Raw genomic sequence first — 19,577 nt, forward strand, 5'->3', positions numbered from 1 at the left:
GACAGAAACATAAACAGTGCCAGACATTTCTTTCCTTTGCCTTGAACAGAGATGTCATGGTTAGAGCTGTAGCAGCCATCTTTTGGCCTTGAGACAACACACCATCATGTTAAAAATATCAAAGAAGAAAAACAAAAGGGCATTTCTTGTACATGTGCCTCTGAATACACTGTCTACTCAGAAATGCAAGTTCCTACCTGACTCTCAGTCAAGCATTCTGTGACTTGAGCCAAAAGTTATCCCAATAGATGCTTTCCTTGAAGACCCATCTGGCTTTCCAGGACTGGCACATGTAAGACACCACAGCTCAGTTGCTCCACTGTTTGTCTGTGGGCTTTATTGTCCTAGGAACCCCATAGAGACACAGTGTCCGTGTCCTGGGGTTGCATTCTTGAGATACTCCACTTGATACAGAGAACGACAATGAATTTAATTTCACACCGTTTCTTAAGAATTGCAATTTACCAACGATCCCCAAATCTATAATGAATCAGGAGCAATAAGAGACTAAAATGCCAGGCATGGTGGTCCCAAAACAAGAGAAGCAGAAGCAGGTGGATTTCTGTGAGTTCTAGGCCTGTCTGGTCTACAGTGAAATACACAGTGAAAACTTGTCTCAAAAAAGAAAAAAATAATAATAAAGCAAAAAAAAAAAAAATGGGAAAACAAAAACAGAATAGGGGGCTTGAGAGATGGTGTTGTTTTCGTCTAGGCCTGAGTCTTTCCAGTTTCCAACTGTTCTCATTCTGAAAACCATTTTATTGCCCCTCACATAATGAATCTCGATTAAGGTATATAATATTCTTGTAAGATACCTCAGAAGCATTACGTCAAAAACTTAAATAAGGGTGTGACCCAGCAGTTAACATAGGAGAAAGAGACAGAGAGAATACAGAACCCATCTTACTCGGAGAAAAGGTAGGTCTGAGGCCCAGCAACCACTCTCAACATGAAATCTTAGAAAAAAAATCCAATCTCGTTTTCACCAGCGCCATTCTCAAAACTCCAGTAACTGGAGGATGCCAACAACAAACTGGCCTTTTCAGTTGCTTTCTTTTATTATTATATGTCTATAGGTATTTGACCTGTGTGTAGGTCTGTGCACCACTTGCATGCCTGGTGCCTGTGGAGGCCAGAAGAGGGTGTCAGATCCCCCAGAACCCGAGCTACAGGCAGTTGTGCGCTACCATGTGGGTGCTGGGAATCCAGTTCAGGTCCTCTGGGAGGGCAGCCTGTGACTTTAACGGCCAAGCCATCTCAGCCCTAGAGAACATTTTTCTTCTCTTGCTGATGATGAGGCAGGCTGGCTGACCTAGCCAGCCCTCAGCACCTCACCTCCCTTTTCTGTATTTATCCCCTTGATCATGGTGTGCCTTCTCTAGCTCCTGCTGTCCTGGCTTTGAATTTTTGGATCCATTTCCCAGCTGACATCCGCCTCTTCCCTGCTCCTCTAACTGTTGAGAACATCCTGGTTCACCTTCTGGTATTTGACCAGCTTTCTTTAATTTATGACAAGTTGTTTCCAGTATGTTTCTCAAAAGACTGCGACTGCCAAGAGAAAAGAAGCCAGTTGAAATGCAGCCCACGTCCTGTGCCATCACAGCATAAGTTTCATCGAAGACAGACTTAGCATCAAGAGTACACGGCTGTGTGGTCATGAAACCACCCTACTTTTTCTGTGTTGGATGAAGTCTCATTTGTCAAATGGTCTCATGGTGTTCACGGGCCTTTAAAACCAATCCACATTGGACAAGAAAACCTGAGTCTATGGCATTTACAATGTAATCAGAGTGAACTTGAGAGATAATGCTGCAGTCTGCTGCCCTCCCACCACCGCCACTTAGTAAAGCACCAAGAATGATGCTACAGCCTTTGACAACATCTGTACCCTGAAATTCCACCACTTACAGGGATCAGAGTCCAATTAAAATAGCTTTAGGTTTGGAATTTAATATGTCAGTCTTGTGTGTCATATCAGACTTTGACCAAGCTGAGAACTTATTCCAAAGAGGATGATTTTCAGACCACAATGTAGAGGGCAGTGTCATCTAATGGACTGTGTTTGTATTAGTTAGTTAGTTAGTTAGTTCCTTTAGTTCAGTTTATTTATTTAGTCAGCCAGTTAGTTAGAAATGTTTATTGTTTTCATATGAGCAACAGCTCTTACACATGTTTACATACAAAATGAATGGAGGGAATAAATACTCAACAACCACACTGCCTACTAAAACATTATTTTGTTCATGGTCACCTGTCATTCTGTGGTAGAATAGGGCTTTCTCCTGCCTCCCTCAAAGATTTGATCAATCCAGGCTGATTGATGATATTTCCAAGAGCAGTGACTTACAGGTTTTGACACATCATAGAGTTTTTGCCAAGAAGGTGAAATCTGGAATGTATAGAACCCTTAAGAAAACAAAAACAGACAATTTTATGTCTCTGAATGTTACTGCATGAGACTGTGGAACTCAGAGCTATCATGTGACCTTAAAGGCAGACATAGGGAAGAATATGACAAGGCAGCTGACACCCCTGAGTTATGACTGAACTCTGAGATCGCCCGACACTTAGTCTTCTGGCTAAGTCTTAGTCATCCTCTCTAGCCAGGTCTTTTTGGTTAAAGATTTGAGTTGAAGTTATGTGTCTGTTTGGGAGGAGGGGTGCACACACATTAGTGCGGGTGCCCTCAGAGGCCAGAGAAGGGGTTCGGGTCCCCTGGAGTTGGATTTACAGGGGCTCGTGAACCACCACGAGTTTCTGAAGAAACTGGCTGTGGAGAGCAGAAGGAATCCAAAATGTCTGGTCACTAACTCTCCATAGCTACAAGGTCTCAGATTTTTTCATTTTGGAGAGCAGCAAAGCTCTGATAAATCAAGACAAACCAACAATCAAACAGGCCTTGCAAATAGAGTCCAGGTCCCTAGACTGGCTACTGTATCTTATTTCATGCTATGAGTCTCACGTGGAACTGGTTGGGGTTTTGTTTGTTTGCTTGTTTGTTTGTTGTATTGTGCTCTTTTTGCTTTTTTTCCCACTGGTATCCACTTACATTCGACTGCTTTTCTTATGACTGTCCTTCTCATTTTAAATAAGACACTTAGCTTCCATAACTAGGTAAGAGGAAAGATTTAGCCAGAAGTTAGAAACTAGATTCAGTCTTGTAGTTTACCACCTACAAGTATAAATCACACTAATGTCAGAGATCTGAGCAAAGGAACAAACAGCAGATAGGTATTGCTAGTATTCCAACAGTACCCAGCAAGGCTGGACATGCTCAACAATTACTTCAATTCCATATTTATTGTACAACACAAAGGTTGATTAATTTTCATTATTGATGTTTGGACATGCTCAGGGTCTTCTACGATGTCCTATTATTAGGAATGCAATTTTGAAAAGTTCCCTTTGCATAGTTGCTCAGACCTCTGTCCCAGTGACATGAATAAGCTGACCGTGGAAAAGTCTGTCTACAATATGACTAGAGGAAGACAGCATAGAGCCACTTCAGAGGAGGCAATGGCTAAATCCTATGCTTGGGGGTAGTCTCTCCTCCAGTAGTGGCAATATTTGCACTTTCCCAGACCTCTAACGCACACAGTCTTCTGGGAATGCTCTTAAGAACTTCCTGGGTACTGCCCACTGTGGCTTCGTCCATGGTACCAGGGAGCTCATTCACTAGAAGTGTGTCTGCCATGGGGGAGCCTTCCTCGGTGCACGCTTCTCCTTTTGGGGAGTTTTCTGATTAGTTCCTCTGAAGATGTGTCTAGTCGTTGCAAGATTATTCTTAGTTTTGTTGAAAGCATTCTTAGAGAAGTCTAAATGAAACTGAAACAGAACTTGGGATTCGATTCGGGGTCTTTTACAAGGTTGGCACTTGAAAAGTCTACCCTATTTCTTTCTGCTTCCAGTGCATGCTGAGTGAGTGTGAAAATATGTTGGGGAAAACAGTCTCCATTCAATTATGTATACACTCATTTCTCATCCTGTAAATGTGCATGCGTGACTAGTAATTAAGTCTTATTAGGCCAGAATTTCTCCTTTGTAATGTACTATATGGTTTAATTACATAAAACAATCACTTGAAAAATGATTGTGCACACTTATTTGAGCTTTGGGTGCCCTCTACTGGAACAAGAAAAAAGTAAGAAATCAATAGCACATAGGCCTTGGAAGGGTCTGCCCTAACAATGAAAATGTCATCATGTTTAGAACAATAAGAACTCAGCGTATATCATTCACAGTAATAAAAATGATGTTGAAAATCACTTTAAATCGACATAATAGTGTGCATTGTGTGGGTTCTATATTCACAAAAGTGCTGAAATACTAGCAAGAAGTGCTTCAGCTGGTTGGTTTACTCAGTCACTTCCAGTCTCTGTATTGAGACTGTTTCCAACCATGGGCTCTGGAACAAGGCTGGGAGCTGTATCAGCTCCCTTCCAGAGGCTTGAGTGACTCCAGCTTTCCCTGGGAAGAAGCATTCCATACATCACCCCCACAGGCCTTTGGTGTTCTTCCCATTTCCGGTCTTCTCTCCTTTGCTTTAAGTTCATCTTGGGTACCTACTCCACCTATGACCTCCTGCATTTACACTGCTCCCTGCAGATGGCCAGGCACCTACTCTACCACATGATCTGCACACTGGCTCTTCCCACACTCGACATGATCAATCCAGCACATTCTTTCTGGCAAACCTTCTGTTCAATCAGGCTTCAAGCCCTTTGCCTCAATTTCCTAATTTGTCTTGACCACAGGGTTTATTATCTCAATGACTATCACCAACACACTCATTTCCACCAAAGCTTTGGTCTTCTCTGTAGCCTTGCAGACAGTCTATTCTACTACAACCTAATGATTCACTCCAATGGACTTTACTTTCCAAGCTGCCAAGCACTGCTGAAGTCAGTCATCTGGTATGGCCCACTTTCTAGTGACAGATTCTTGGAGCCTGCTTCAGGCAATATTGGGGATGCTTGGTAATATGCTTTCACTCTGCTGTTTATTTCCCTGGTTTTTAAAGATCAGCCTTGCCTCCTTCCCTCGTTATTAAGACTTGATATTCTTAAGTTTCAGGGGGAAATACAGCCTTTATTTTTCCTACCCCAAACTTGTAAATTTGTCATTATCCCTATCCATTTGCTTTTTCCATAGGAGATTATCTCTTCTTCATTGGCTAGAATCTTCCAGTCTGTCTTAATTTTTGGACCGGGAGTTTGTTAAATGTTGCTTTCCCTCCACAGGTAATCCTTTCCTACACCCAGGCTTAGAAAGATTCCCTGTTATCCTGTCTTCCTCTATTCTCAGCCAGGACTCCCAACAGAAGCCATCCTCAAATGCCCTTTGACTCCCTAGAAAGTTCCTTGGAGGAGGCCTGTGCTTCTGCCTTCTGCTTTTCATTAGCCACATAGACCTCTGTGAAATCCAGAGTGGCCTCGAGCTTTGATCACTCTCCACAGTAAAACTGAGGGTCCCTTCCCTCAAGTTCTTGCTCAGTCAACTTCTCTGAGGCCTCAGAGCACAAGACTGGCTGCACTGTACCCCACTGTTGCACCCGGGGGAAGAGAGAAAAGGTAAAAGACCGTGCACACCTCCCACAGAAAACCTACCAGATGTTGTTCTCCGTACTTTAACTTGAATCTCACTGGCTTCACTGCAATCACATGACTAGACCTAGCTGCATGGGAAATTGGGACAAAAAAGACTATTCTAGTTCATCAGTTAAAAATTTGGAGATTCTATTACTAAGGAAAAAATAGAAAACTGATATTTGGGTATATTAAATTCTGTGTGTTCTAATCTCACATGGTGAAAAAATTAATGAGATTGAGATTTCAAAATGTGAAGACGTATGCTTTAATATTATGGAAATTTAATTTGATATTTTACAGATATAATCTAGTACTTGAAAATTATTGAAATTTGTGTCCTGATATATACACTATATATTTTCTAAATGATTTATGAGCATAGAAAGGCATATTCGTGTATTTTAAAGTAAAAAGTAAATAAATACACATTAGTTTATCCTATGAATATTATCATGCTTATGTGTGTCTAAGCTTTTCCAAAAAACTTAGAAAAAGAGCAGAAATGGTGATTTGACCACTACTGCTACTTTTAAAAAACATTTGGTTTACTAAGGAGTCAATCTATCTTAGTAACTAAACACTATTTTTGCTTAAATTATTGTGTGTGTGTGTGTGTGTGTGTGTGTGTGTGTGTGTGTGTGTGTGTGTGTGTGTGCTTTCTCTTTCTCATGTACTTCCTGGGAATCAAACTAAGAACCTTAGTCTCTGGCTGGCCCACCATTGTTATGTTTTAAGAATATTTTTCCATACTTAAAACCAGCTTTTGGCTTTTAAAAATTGCTTCTATTTTTGAGATTGTAATATAGTTGCACCAATTCTTCCTCTCCTCCCCCTCATATACTGTCCTTGCTCTTTCAGATTCGTGACCTCTTTTTTTAATTAGTTGTTGTTACATGTTAAACAACTTTTGTATAAAATAAAAGTGCTACATTGTTTCCAACTCACAGAGCATTTTGACAGACACATTAACACTGAGGTTCTCATTTTCTTCGCTATAGAGATTTACAAGTCATAATTTTATTTTGTTGAATCTTAAGGAATATCAGTTACGCATTTTAAACTAGACACATCTAATTCTCAATACATTTGAGTCCAGAAATATTTCCGAGAAGAACTTTGTTATGTTTTACTTATTCTCTCTTCAATTGTTCTGTTTCTTAGTTGCTACTAATTGAGCTGGATTAGTATGAATGAATTATGATGCTTTCATGGTAGGAACTCTTTTGACTTACGCTATTGCATTTCCAACTCATATTCAAAAATATTATACATCACTCTGTGACTTGCTAGATTTGATTTTTCTTTTTTGAGCTGAGGATCGACCCCAGGACCTTGTGCTTGCTAGGCAAATGCTGTACCACTGAGCTAAATCCCAACCCCTACATTTGATACTATTTACACAGTTCCTTTCAAAGAATATTTCCATCCTGAGTTGTTCAGACTGCAACTTTTCACCAGTTGTAACATATTTTATTTTGTTTTATTTTAGTGTAGGCATGACTATTTCTAGTTCCTGACTATTCTCATTTTGAAAATGATCTTATCATCCCATACATAATAGTTCTTGATTAAAGTACATAATACTCTTGTAATATATCTCAGAAACATTACATCAAAAACTTAAGAGAAGGATCTGGAGAGATGAGTAAATAGGTAGAGTGCTTGTTGTGTAAGCAGGAAGCATGTGAGCATGAAGCCCTGAATTTGGATCCTTGGCACTCACATAATGTCTGAGTGTAGTGTGTGCACCTGTAACCCCAATAGTGGGGCAGGTAGAGACAGATGGATCTTGGGGGCCTTTGTGGCCAGCCAGTCTAACTAAAGCTGTGCGATCCAAGCTGAGACAGACAGAGAGAGAGAGAGAGAGAGAGAGAGAGAGAGAGAGAGAGAGAAGGATCTTTTCTCAAAATAAATAAAGAAGGAAGAATGTAATAGAGAAACACACTCATTGCTGACTTCTACATTCCACATACACACATATGGGTGAGCACACTTATATACACAAACGTGTGCCACTCACAAAAGAAAGGGAGGAAGGGTGAGAGGGAGGGAGGGAGGGACGAGGAAAGGAGCAAGGGAAGAGACTTAGAGGAAACAACTGTCTTTAGAGGGGTAAGTGTTTGTTGACAGGATTAAGGGTGTAATGTGTGACCAGTCACCCTCCCTGATCACAGAATCTGATTGGTTGAGAAGCATCAGCTGGAGGCATTATACATGTGAAATGCTTCTGTCTTTTTCTAATTTCTCCTCAACCTTTATCTTAAACTATTCTATGGTGGATTGCCTAGCTTTCTCTTTTAATAAAATTAGGCCAAAATCTATAGTGTTTGCTTTGTTGAGATGCCTGTAGATCAAAAACTTTACTTAAACAACTTTTCTCTTCTTCCCAGTGTGGGTTTCCTCCACAGTGTAAAGAGCTGAAGTGTGAAGTGAGACTTGGTTAGCTCTTCTAATTACATTCTCCCTCTTCTGTATGCATAGCATTTTAGGCGTGGAGCCAGCTGAATTAAAACTGTAGAAAGTGGCTACAGGCTAGAGGGAATAGCAGATTAAAATGATGCTGTGAGGCTAAGAACTTAGTGTGGTTCTAGGAAATATTGGACAGTGAAGTGAATTTGGGACTTTCAAAAGAGCCTGAAGTCATAAAATGTAGCTGAAGAGGTGAGCATCTTGAAAATCATTAGAAAAATTGGGAGTATATTCTAGACACAGTGCAAAATCATCTGAAATTTTTGGAATACACGAGATTATTGTTTTAGATCCTTAAAAGATATCTCTAACCACAGGGGGAAGAAGAGTTCATGAGACAGAAGTATAAGAGATAAGAGATAAGCTAGAGGGGTGCTGGAGAGATGGCTCAGAGGTTAAGAGCACTGGCTGCTCTTCCAGAGGTCCTGAGTTCAATTCCCAGCAACCACATGGTGGCTCACAACCATCTGTAATGAGATCTGGTGCTCTCTTCTGTCCTGCAGTCACACATGCTGTATACATAATAAATAAATAAATCTTTAAAAAGAGAGAGAGAAAGAGAGAAGAGAGAGAGAGAGAGAGAGAGAGAGAGAGAGAGAGAGAGAGAAGCTAGAGAAGGCTGTCAGTGGTCCAGGAAAGACACCAGGACCTGAACTAGGATGCTGTGACACCATCGACAATTGTGGGCATTCTGAAAGAACTGATTATGATGTAGGTAGACATGTTTGCCTAAGATATCTATTGTATCTAAATTAATATATTGGGTAGGTGACTGATACATAAATCTCAAACCCTGGGCTGTGGACAGATATGCAAAGCTATGAGGGTACATATGGTAGCCAGAGCCACAGGAATCAAAACAGTTACCAAGACAGTAAGTATTTAAAAAAAAAATTCATTAAGTGTCTCTAAAACTTTGTCAGTCTCTGCTCCCACTCCTTTTAAAGATTTTATGACTTCATTTCACAATGGAAGCTTATTGAGAACATGCATTTTTTCTTGTATTGATATAAAATTATTTTTAGAAGTATGATTTTTCACTGCACAGCCTGTTGGATGTTGTCCTTCCCTTGTGAGATAAAGTATTTTCAAGCCTCCCATATTCATAACATTTCCACTTACAGTATAGTAGTAGTGTATACACATTTAATGTATATGATTGAACTATATGCTCCCTTAGAGGAAAGAGAGAGCATTACAATGCTATGAATGATTCTACATCATCTCTGTGCCATGCTTGTGCCCAAGAACAGAACAAATGTGTGATGATCTGAAGTTACACCTACAAAGAAACATACTCTCAACCTATAGGCATTTTTTGTTTGTTTGTTTCAAAATAATTGTGTGCTTGCTTTATATGCTGCTCTTGGAATCCTGCCTCATGTTAGATATGCTTCTACTTTACTTAAACTGGGATAGGGTACAGGCCTTTATCCACAAAAAAATGTTTGTGCTGTAGTCTTATTTCCAGAGTGACAAGTCACTGTGTCGGTTTTCCTAGTGGGTAATGCTGGACACTCTCCTTCTCCTTATACTATTTATGTTGACAGATTCATATTAGAGTCTGAATGACCATATAAAAAGAAGGAACTAAAATAGTTTCTAAGTTTGTGGACAGTGTCTGTGGGCTTCATTTTGCCCTGGATGAGACCAAAAGATGAATGAGAGACAGGGCTCCCAGGAAAGCTGAACATCAGCTCAACACGGAGCCTGAGTAGCTGCAGAAAGAGCTCTTTCTGGCAGAACAAGTTCTAGGACCTTTCCTAAAGCAGCATGCAATGGTGCACTTTGCAGTGAATGTCTTCATTGAAGTGTCTAACAACAGAATTATAACTTAGACATGAATCTAGATGGACATCGGCGAGAATAAGGGAAGGATGACTGTTATATTCCCCCTACCTTGCATTCAGATCTAGGGCCACTTGACTTTAGCACCTTGAGTCTTCTGGCCTTGCCCTAGAATTCTCAAAACCTCTGTTTTGGTGGCAACACCATGTAATGACAATGCCTCTTTGAAAGTCTAGAACTAGGGTCTCCCTCATGAGGATGGTTAAGCATTCAGTGTCCTTTTCTGCAAAGAGTTATTAATTACCATATTGAGTACCTCCAGAGGCAATTCTTTCATCTCATTGGTAGGTCAAAATGTTTGGATCAATAAAATTTGGATCCCAGGAGAAAGGGGGCCTTATTTTACCATGCAAGCTGGCAATATGGGGAATATCTTCTTCAGGACTTTAATGTGAAATTTGGAGACTGTCTATGGAAAGAGCTACCTTGTGAACCCAAAAGTATTGATTTTGTTTTAACAGCAAAGAGCAGAGTTTAAGGAAAGCACTGTGCAATTAAAATCCATATCCACTCTTCTGCTGCTCCACTGATGTCTTATTAAATATGTGTGTTTGTGGCCAAGGAAGTAGGAGGTGGGCTCTCAGCTGTCAGGCAGAGAAGAGAGTGCCTTGTGTGCCCCGGATCCATCGCTAAAGGCCTGCACACTCAGATTCCTGGCCCCCAAGGAGGGAGTCGTTTCATCCTCTTCCCACATGACAATCAAAATCACACCACAGACTTCATTTTTCTCACTTCTCCTACACAAGGGCTCATGGTTGGGCATAAGATAATGAGGACAGGCTCTGTCACCCACAGTGTGGCAAGATAAGATGGAGCATAGTCAGAAGAAATTATTTTAGGGTCCCCCTCCCCCAGAATTTTCACTGGTGACTCAGTTCATCCTCTCTATGGCTAAATAGGTATCAGAAATGGATCCTCAGATGCCCTAGGTTTTCATTTCAACTCTACTTCTGGATTCATTTCTGTACTAAGTATACTATTAAATGTCTCCATGCTTCTCTCCCTAAAGGGAGAGTTCAAGTGCAACTCACACCACCAAACAGTAAGGGAAACCAAATTATGTGGAATTGCCTGTAAAGTTCACTTCGATTTGCACCACTCTGTAGCATGGCCTGCAGCAGCCTTTATGGTAATTTGTGAGTATTCACTCTCAGTAAGTTGAAGTATACCAAAACATAAATGCAGCATATTTTTTAATTGTACCCACTTTTAGTAGTGATATAGTTTCAGCCTCTAGGACCTTGTCTCAATGTTTCCACTGAGTAAAGTTTCTTAGATCAGCCATGAAGCCAGCCTATGCCCATACAGTTCACAAGGCCTTTAATTTTTGTTTCCCAAGCATCTCAAAGATGTTAATCATGTGTTTAATGCAGAAATTGAAAAACGTTTAGTGACAATAAAGAAAATAAAAATTTAAACCTGGGGCTGAGGAGCTAGCTTTGCAGTTAAGATTGTTTGCTGCTCTTGCAAAGGACTCACACCCAACTCCCAATGCCCATATCAGGTGGCTCACAACTGCCTGTAACTCCAGCTCCAGGGAACCTAATGCCTCTGGCCTCCCTAGGCACCTGAATTCGTGTGCACATATCCAGACACAGGTACACACATAGAGACATAATTAAAAATTAAAACAATTTGTTAAAGAAAAGGTTGAGTCACCAAAGATTTAACAGTAGACTAATGGCATGGAGGAGAAAGAAGGGGAGGAGGAAGAGAAGAGGAAGATGATGAAGGGGGAATTGAAGGCAGGAATTTTTGTTTGTTAGTCAATCGATTGGTTTTGCTTAACAGTAAACTGAAAGGTTCATTGCAAAAGATTTTCTTTCTTCTTGAGCCTCAATTTACTTATCTGATGAGTGGGAACAGAGCTCAGATCAACACACTTAATGAAACACAGATCTCTTACACTTTAAAACACGATTGATGTTCATTCAATAACTACAAAACTGCAAGGTTCACCAGCACAGGCTTCCCATTAAAGAATAAAATAAAATCATTGATCCCCAAATGGTTCACCCTACAAGCAAAATCACTTTTCCAATAGAATGTGAAACATTCCATGTTTGTGGTGATGTCATGTGTTTAAAAAAAACACTTTTTAATACTATTTATATAAGAGTAACTCCAGAAAAATGTTAATAAAGTGAAAAATTATTATTGAAGATTTAATGCTTAGATAGTATTAAAGTTCCAAAAACATGAAACAGCAAATTTTTCCAAAGAAATGGATATACCTGGGAAGAATACAGCCATAAATATGGAAGAAATAGGTGACTTAAATTTCATTTAGTTATATTCCCCAAAAGTTTCTATATAAACTGACTGATGATAGATCACACATCAACTGTTACAAATTGCTTTCTAAAGCAATTATTAACCCTGGCTTGTGATTTTATGTAATGGACTTTGTCTGTTGCAAAGAGAAGTTCCATTGATAAAGGGTGAAGAGTACACCTACTTGTGGGTATGAGGACACATATTCAGAAGGTAATTAAGGATTATACTAGTTTAGTGAAGTGGCAGTTGCATAGCTCTAGATGGCTGACTGGCTTTCCAGGTCATGATTTCCATCCTGGTAAGGGAGTCTTGGGTCCAATTACAGAGCTTCTGGTTACCACTAAGGAAAGCATGCCACTACAGCATCCTTTAGGGCTATCATGTCATGCTGTTCATTGCTGGGGTTCTTAAGCATAATGGAAATGGGAAAGGTGAGTATCTTAATTAGGGGGGTAATAAATACAAAAGAAGGAGAGGAGAAAGTAAAATAGTAGTAAAAATGTCTGGAAAAGTCATAAGGAAGTAAACTATTAAGTATTTAACTAAAAATACCTATACTACACTTAAGTCTGTATCTAAGTACATATATAGTTTAAGTGAAACTTTCCCTTCTTGGCTCCCTTTAAGAGCCAACAACTCTCTAACACTCCTAACAGTAGGCGTGAGAAGCCCTCTTCGGAGTTGTTGGTCAGAGTTGTTCAGGAGAATCTGGAAACATTATAAGATATTGCTGTTGCCCTTGGTTGCCCCAGTGGTAGAATGTAAGTCCCCATTGCAAAAGACACCATGCACTTCAGACACAGGACCCAGAGGCCACTGAGATGAGACTGATCTGACTGACTGCCTCCCTGAGGACAGGCTCTCTTCTTAGTTACCCCTTCTAACCTGGACTCCAGGTCGCCAGTGTCTGAGGCTATCCGTACTAACTGGTTAATAAGAAGCTCTTTCCCATCTTTTTTCTTAATATCCAGTGCCTCATTTTCCTCTTGGTTCCCATGGAAAGTCTCCGCCCTCTTCCTTTCTGTCCTTACCACTGACTCCTGACCTGGCTTCTCTTACCATGGTCTGCACTCTTCCTTGTTGGCCTCATGGACACCTGTTTCTGGACCCTCTGACATTCTGCCTCCTGTCTCTTTGTGTCCTATTCTACCTGCCCTGCAATTCTTTTTACATATCCTTCAGTCTGACCATCCACTGCCCACATCGAAGACTAAAGAATCAATACCACTTCCTCTAATCATTTCTTTAGTGTCTATCTCCTCCATACCTTTTTCTGACTGCTACTGAGTTGCTATCTCCTTTAAGGATACCTTTTTTAAAAAATTATTATTACTTTATTTGTGTTTTAATTTTACACATCAGCCATGGGTTCCCCTGTCCTCCCCCCTCCCGCCCCCACTCCTACCTTCCCCCGATCCCCTCCCCTCCATTCCCATCTCCTCCAGGGCCAAGACTCTCCTGGGGATTCACTTAAACCTGGTGGATTCAGTACAGGCAGGTCCAGCCCCCTCCTTCCAAGCTGAGCATGTGTCCCTGCGTAAGCCCAAGGTTCCAAACAGCCAGCTCAGGCACTAAGGACAGGTCCAGGTCCCACAGCCTGGATGCCTCACAAACAGTTCAAGCTATTCAATTGTCTCACTTATCCAGAGGGCCTGATCCAGCTGGGGGCTCCACAGCCTTTGGTTCATAATTCATGTGCTTCCATTTGTTTGGCTATTTGTCCCTGTGCTTTTTCCAACCTTGGGCTCAACAATTCACACTCTTACAGTCCCTCCTCTTTCTCAACAATTGGACTCCTGGAGCTCCACCTGTGGCCTGGCTGAGGATCTCTGCATCCACTTCCATGAGTTATTGGATGAGAGTTCCAGCATGCCATCTGATCGCCAGACTAAGTCAGATCAGGTTTTCTCCCGACCATTGCCAGGAGTCTACAGAGGATGTATCATTGTGGATTTCTGTGGACCTTTCCAGCACTCTGCCTATTCCTGTTCTCATGTGGTCTTCATTTATCATGGTCTGTTATTCCTTGTTCTCCCTTTCTGTTCTTGATCCAGCTGGGATCTCCTGCTCCCCTAAGCTTTCTTTCCCTCAAATCTTGCCCTTCATTACTCCAACTGTCGTCCAGGTTGTTCATGTAGATCTCATCCATTTCTCTTCATTGGGTGATCCCTGTGTCTTTCCTAGGGTCCTGTTTTCTAGGTAGCATCCCTGGAGTTGTGAGTAACAGTCTAGTCATCTTTGTTTTACATCTAGTATCCTCCTATGAGTGAGTTCATACCATGTTTGTCCTTCTGAGTCTGGGTTACCTCACTCAGGATGATTTTTTTCTAGATCCATCCATTTGCCTGCAAACCTCATGATGTCATTGTTTTTCTCTGCTGAGTAGTACTCCATTGTGTATATGTACCATATTTTCTTTATCCATTCTTCAGTTGAAGGGCATTTAGGTTGTTTCCAGGTTCTGGCTATTACAAACAATGCTGATATGAACATAGCTGAACAAACGCCCTTGTGGTATGATAGAGCATTCCTTGGGTATATGCCCAAGAGTGCTACAGCTGGGTCCTGGGGGAGATTGATTCCCAGTTTTCTAAGGAAGCACCATATTGATTTCCAAAGTGGCTGTACAAGCTTGCATTCCCACCAGCAGTGGAGGAGAGTTCCCCTTGCTCCACATCCTCTCCAGCATAAGCTGTCTTCTCTGTTTTTGATCTTAGCCTTTCTGACAGGTATAAGGTGGTATCTCAGAGTTGTTTTGATTTGCATTTCTCAGATAATTAGGGATGTTGAGCAATTCCTTAAATGTCTCTCAGCCATTTGAACTTCCTCTGTGGAGAATTCTCTGTTTAGTTCTATAGCCCATTTCTTAATTGGACTGTTGGGCATTTTGATGTCTAATTTCTTGAGTTCTTTATATATTCTGGATATCAGCCCTCTGTCAGGTGTGGGGTTGGTGAAGACCTTTTCCCATTCTGTAGGCTGTTGCTTTGTCTTGTTGACTGTGTCCTTTGCTCTACAAAAGCTTCTCAGTTTCAATAGGTCCCATTGATTGATTGTTTCTCACAGTGTCTGTGCTACTGGTGTTATATTTAGAAAGTGATCTCTGGTGCCAATGTGTTCAAGAGTACTTCCTAGTTTCTCTTCTATCAGGTTCAGAGTAACTGGATTTATATTGAGGTCTTTGATCCACTTGGACTTAAGTTTTGTGCATGGTGACAGATATGGATCTATTTGCAACCTTCTACACATTGACATCCTGTCATGCCAGCACCATTTGTTGAAGATGTTTTCTTTTTTCCATTGTACATTTTTGGCTTCTTTGTCAAAAATTATATGTTCATAGGTGTGCGGGTTAATGTCAGGGTCTTCAATTCGATTCCATTGGTCCACATGTCAGTTTTTATGCCAGTACCAAGCTGTTTTTATTATGGAAACTCTATAGTAGAGCTTGAGGTCAGGGATTGTGATGCCTCCAGAGGTTGTTTTATTGTACAGGATTCTTTTGGCTAAAGGATACCTTTCTTAAAATCTTTGTCTCCAATAAAATTGCCAGGATCCTTAAGAGTGTGTGTATATGTGTGTGTGTGTGTGTGTGTGTGTGTGTGTGTGTGTGTGAGTGAGAGAGAGAGAGAGAGAGAGAGAGAGAGAGAGAGAGAGATTCTATCACATCTTTATCAAAAGAAATGACTTGGTCTTCTTTTTCCTGAACTCATTTAGGAGACCCTCACGCAGGTTTTGCCCATGTACTCTGTATTCTTTTTTTTCCCCAGAGCTGAAGATCGAACCCAGGGCCTTGTGCTTGCTAGGCAAGTACTCTACCACTGAGCTAAATCCCCAGCCCCCTCTGTATTCTTTTTTATAGTTCATGATTATTAGTTGCAATTAGTTGTCAATATATGGATTTAGCAATCTTAAAAAAAATGTGTTATGGAGATTGTTAATGAATACTGTAGTGTAAATTGGAATTTATGGAAAAACTGCTTCAAGGACATGGGTCACCCACAGTGATATCTTGTGTTTATAAATCAGCAACTCACATAATATACATCAAGGCTTCTACATCAACATTGATCATGGCTTTGCAATTTTCCCAAGAATCCTAGCATAATCCTTAGGTTGTTGTTATATGCAAAACCTTTTTGAAATTTACAAATCAAGATACATCTCTGGTTTTAAAAAAATTACTAGGCCAAGTGGTGGTGACACAGACCTTTAATTCTAGCACTTGGGAGAAGGAGGCAGGTGGATCTCTGAGTTCAAGGCTAGCCTGGTCTACAGAGCAAGTTCCAAAAGAGCCAGAAACCCTGTCTCAAAACAAAAACAAAAACATAAAACAAGTGTGTACAATCAAGGCACATTACAGAAAATGTAACTAAAGTTATTTTAAGCTGAAAATGCCAAGAAAAATTGCATCGCTTATATGACAAAAGTCCAAAAACAGTAAATGTGCTATTAAATGTTGACAGAATATTCCCAATGCCTGTGAAACCTCCTACTGCCCCCTGTTCACTCACCAATTCAAGTAAATCTGTAGTGTTGGAATGAAGGAAGGAAGAAAGGAAGGAAGAAGGGAGGCAGGGAGGGAGGGGGAGGGAGGGAGGGAAGAAGGGAGGGGAGGGAGGGAGGGAAGGAGGGAGGAGGAGGGAGGGAGGGAAGAAGGGAAGGGGGGAGGAGGAGGGAGGGAGGGAAGAAGGGAAGGAGGGAGGACGAGGGAGGGAGGGAAGGAGGGAGGAGGAGGGAGGAAGTGAGGGAGGGAAGAAGGAAGGGAGGAAGGAAGGAAAGAAGGAAGGGAGGGAGGGAGGGAGAGAGGGAGGGAGGGGGAGGCAGGGAGGAAGGAAGGAAGGAAGGAAGGAAGGAAGGAAGGAAGGAAGGAAGGAAGGAAGCCTATTAGAACCATATGTGGCAATGCCTTCCCTCGTTCACTGTGCCCCATACCAGCCTGTGCTGCCTGGCACAAGACTTGGCATCTAGCCTAAAGCAGTCTGAACACTAGGCCTCTTTCTGTTCTGGTACTGTCTTACTTGGACAGTTGTGTCTCTGTCCTGGCAGTCATTAGAAAAGCGTACATTCTGTTATGTCTTTACTGAACTAAGTTCCTATCTCATCATCACCCATCTTTGTTCTTCTCCTGAATTCACATGTTGATTAATGAACCAAACTTTACATACACACCCCAAATGAAAACCTTCTCTAAGATGATAACTCCTTTCTCACCGTCTACCCATGAATATACTTTCATTTGTCCTTTCAAATTTTCAGACCTGGCTGATAGATACTTAGTGGCTTTGCTGGGTGACTGCCCTTCAGAATTTGTCTTCTTCTATTCTTCCCCATGATCCTGTAATCTTTTACCTAAACTTCTGGCTTCCCTGATTTTTCCTTTTGCCTTTCAAACTGCTTCCCTGTTTTAAAATAAATTCAGACTTTCTAAACAGTCTTCAATGTCTTCTCAGTCTAGTAGCATTGTAGACAAGACACTTTGATCTCTTTCTATCATAGACGTTTTTTGTCTTAACTTGTTTTTTTAAGATGCTGTCATTTCTGCAGTGTATATTTTTGGATTCTTTGTCAAAAGGTAAAAGGACTAAAGGTGAAGCAGTGGCTTTCATATCTTGTTGATAAGCTATAGCTGTATAATTGAACTTAAGATTTGCTCAACAGAAGAAAAATCATGCCTGGTACTGGAAATCCAGCCAACTAAGGTCATGCATTTTAGAGAAGAACCAACTGCCCCTTTATTAGATCAGCATAATTTTAACTGCATTCCAAACTTATCCTTATATCCACATGCAAGGGTAGTTACTACTCTTCATCAAAGAAGCTTGTCTTTGCAGCAAACAGGGTGTACAGTACAATGGATTGTGTGGAGCCCAGATCCCATGGATACATTTACAACACAACTCCTGCTCCCAAGACTCAAGGAATAATTGTGAAAGACAGGGTAGAAACATTGTAAGAGTCAGAGGATCAGAAGATAAAACACAAGATTGTATCTCCTAGAAATGACAGGAGAGCTACACCCATAATACCTTAACTATATGGCTGCCTATATAAGACCCAAGTGATGATAATATCAATAGACATACTAATGTGGAAGGAATAATTCTCAGGGATTCTCACCCCTAGAAAAAGAACTACAGGCAACTAAAGATTTCTGAAAAGAGGAGAATTAGTCTCTCCCAGGAAAGGTCCCTCTTATTGGTAATACAATACAAAGTGATCAGCCCTGAAACATATATATACAAGCAGCACCAAATGGATTCAGCAATATATGTGTATAATACATGTGTAAGAAATATATACAGATGCACTTAATAATCAATGAGGAAAGACTAACAATTTGAGAAGGAGAGGAAGGGATGGGAGGTATTGGAGAGAGGGCAAACAAGAGTGGTTGAAGAGAGGAAAGAGAAGAGGAAAATGATGCGATTGCATTTTAATTAAAATGAAAATAATAATAAATAAAAGTTCTAATTGTTGATAACAGGGCCTGGAACACAGTTAGTACTCAGTGAATATGTGTTGATAAACCACTGAGGGCTAAGTACACGAAGAGAAAATCCAAGCTTCTACCAACCCAATGTCTCATAAAACACTGTTTCTGGAACTCTCATGGAAGTGGATGCAGAGATCTTCAGCCAGGCCCCAGGTGGAGCTCCAGGAGTCCAATTGTTGAGAAAGAAGAGGGACTGTAAGAGTGTGAATTGTTGAGCCCAAGGTTGGAAAAAGCACAGGGACAAATAGCCAAACGAATGGAAGCACATGAATTATGAACCAAAGGCTGTGGAGCCCCCAGCTGGATCAGGCCTTCTGGATAAGTGAGACAATTGAATAGCTTGAACTGTTTGGGAGGCACCCAGGCTGTGGGACCCAGACCTGTCCTTAGTGCATGAGCTGGCTATTTGGAACCTTGGGCTTACACAGGGACACTTTGCTCAGCCTGGAAGGAGGGGACTGGACCTGCCTGTACTGAATCCACCAGGTTTAAATGAATCCCCAGGGGAGTCTTGGCCCTGGAGGAGATGGGAATGGAGGGGGCTGGGGGGAAGGTGGGGGTGGGGGCGCGAGGGGGGAGGACAGGGGAACCCATGGCTGATGTGTGGAATTGGAGCACGAATATAATAATAAAAAAAAAAATGAAAAAAAAAAAAAGCCGGCTCTTGGGCCAGGGACAGACCTTGGTGCCATGCTTTGTTGACTCCCATGGGAAGCCTTACCCTTTCTGAAGAGTGGATGGGGGGTAGGAAGGAGGTAGGGGAGGGAACATGATGAGAGGAGAGAGGGTAAACTGTGGTTGGTATGTAAAATAAATTAAAATTTTAAATAAATAAATATAAAAATAAAAATAAAAAACACTTTCTCTTTGTAAAGAAGAAATTTAAGTTTCTGTGAATG

The 19,577-nt window shown here is 41.1% G+C and overlaps 1 long non-coding RNA gene across 4 annotated transcripts in view; it reads left to right on the forward strand.

Annotated features, from left to right (window-relative positions):
* The window catches only part of LOC118583888, a 112,577-nt gene that overhangs the window by 29,927 nt on the left and 63,073 nt on the right, over positions 1-19,577 (forward strand). For 2 of the 4 annotated variants that reach the window (XR_004944978.1, XR_004944981.1), the window contains one exon: positions 1,383-1,487. The exons of the other annotated variants lie outside the window; for them this stretch is intronic. This is a non-coding gene — a long non-coding RNA (uncharacterized LOC118583888). Of the gene's footprint in view, positions 1-1,382; positions 1,488-19,577 lie in introns of those variants that run through there. 4 annotated transcript variants of the gene reach the window in all.

Source organism: Onychomys torridus, chromosome 5, assembly GCF_903995425.1.
Source record: "Onychomys torridus chromosome 5, mOncTor1.1, whole genome shotgun sequence".
In the NCBI taxonomy this organism is placed as follows: Eukaryota; Metazoa; Chordata; class Mammalia; order Rodentia; family Cricetidae; genus Onychomys; species Onychomys torridus.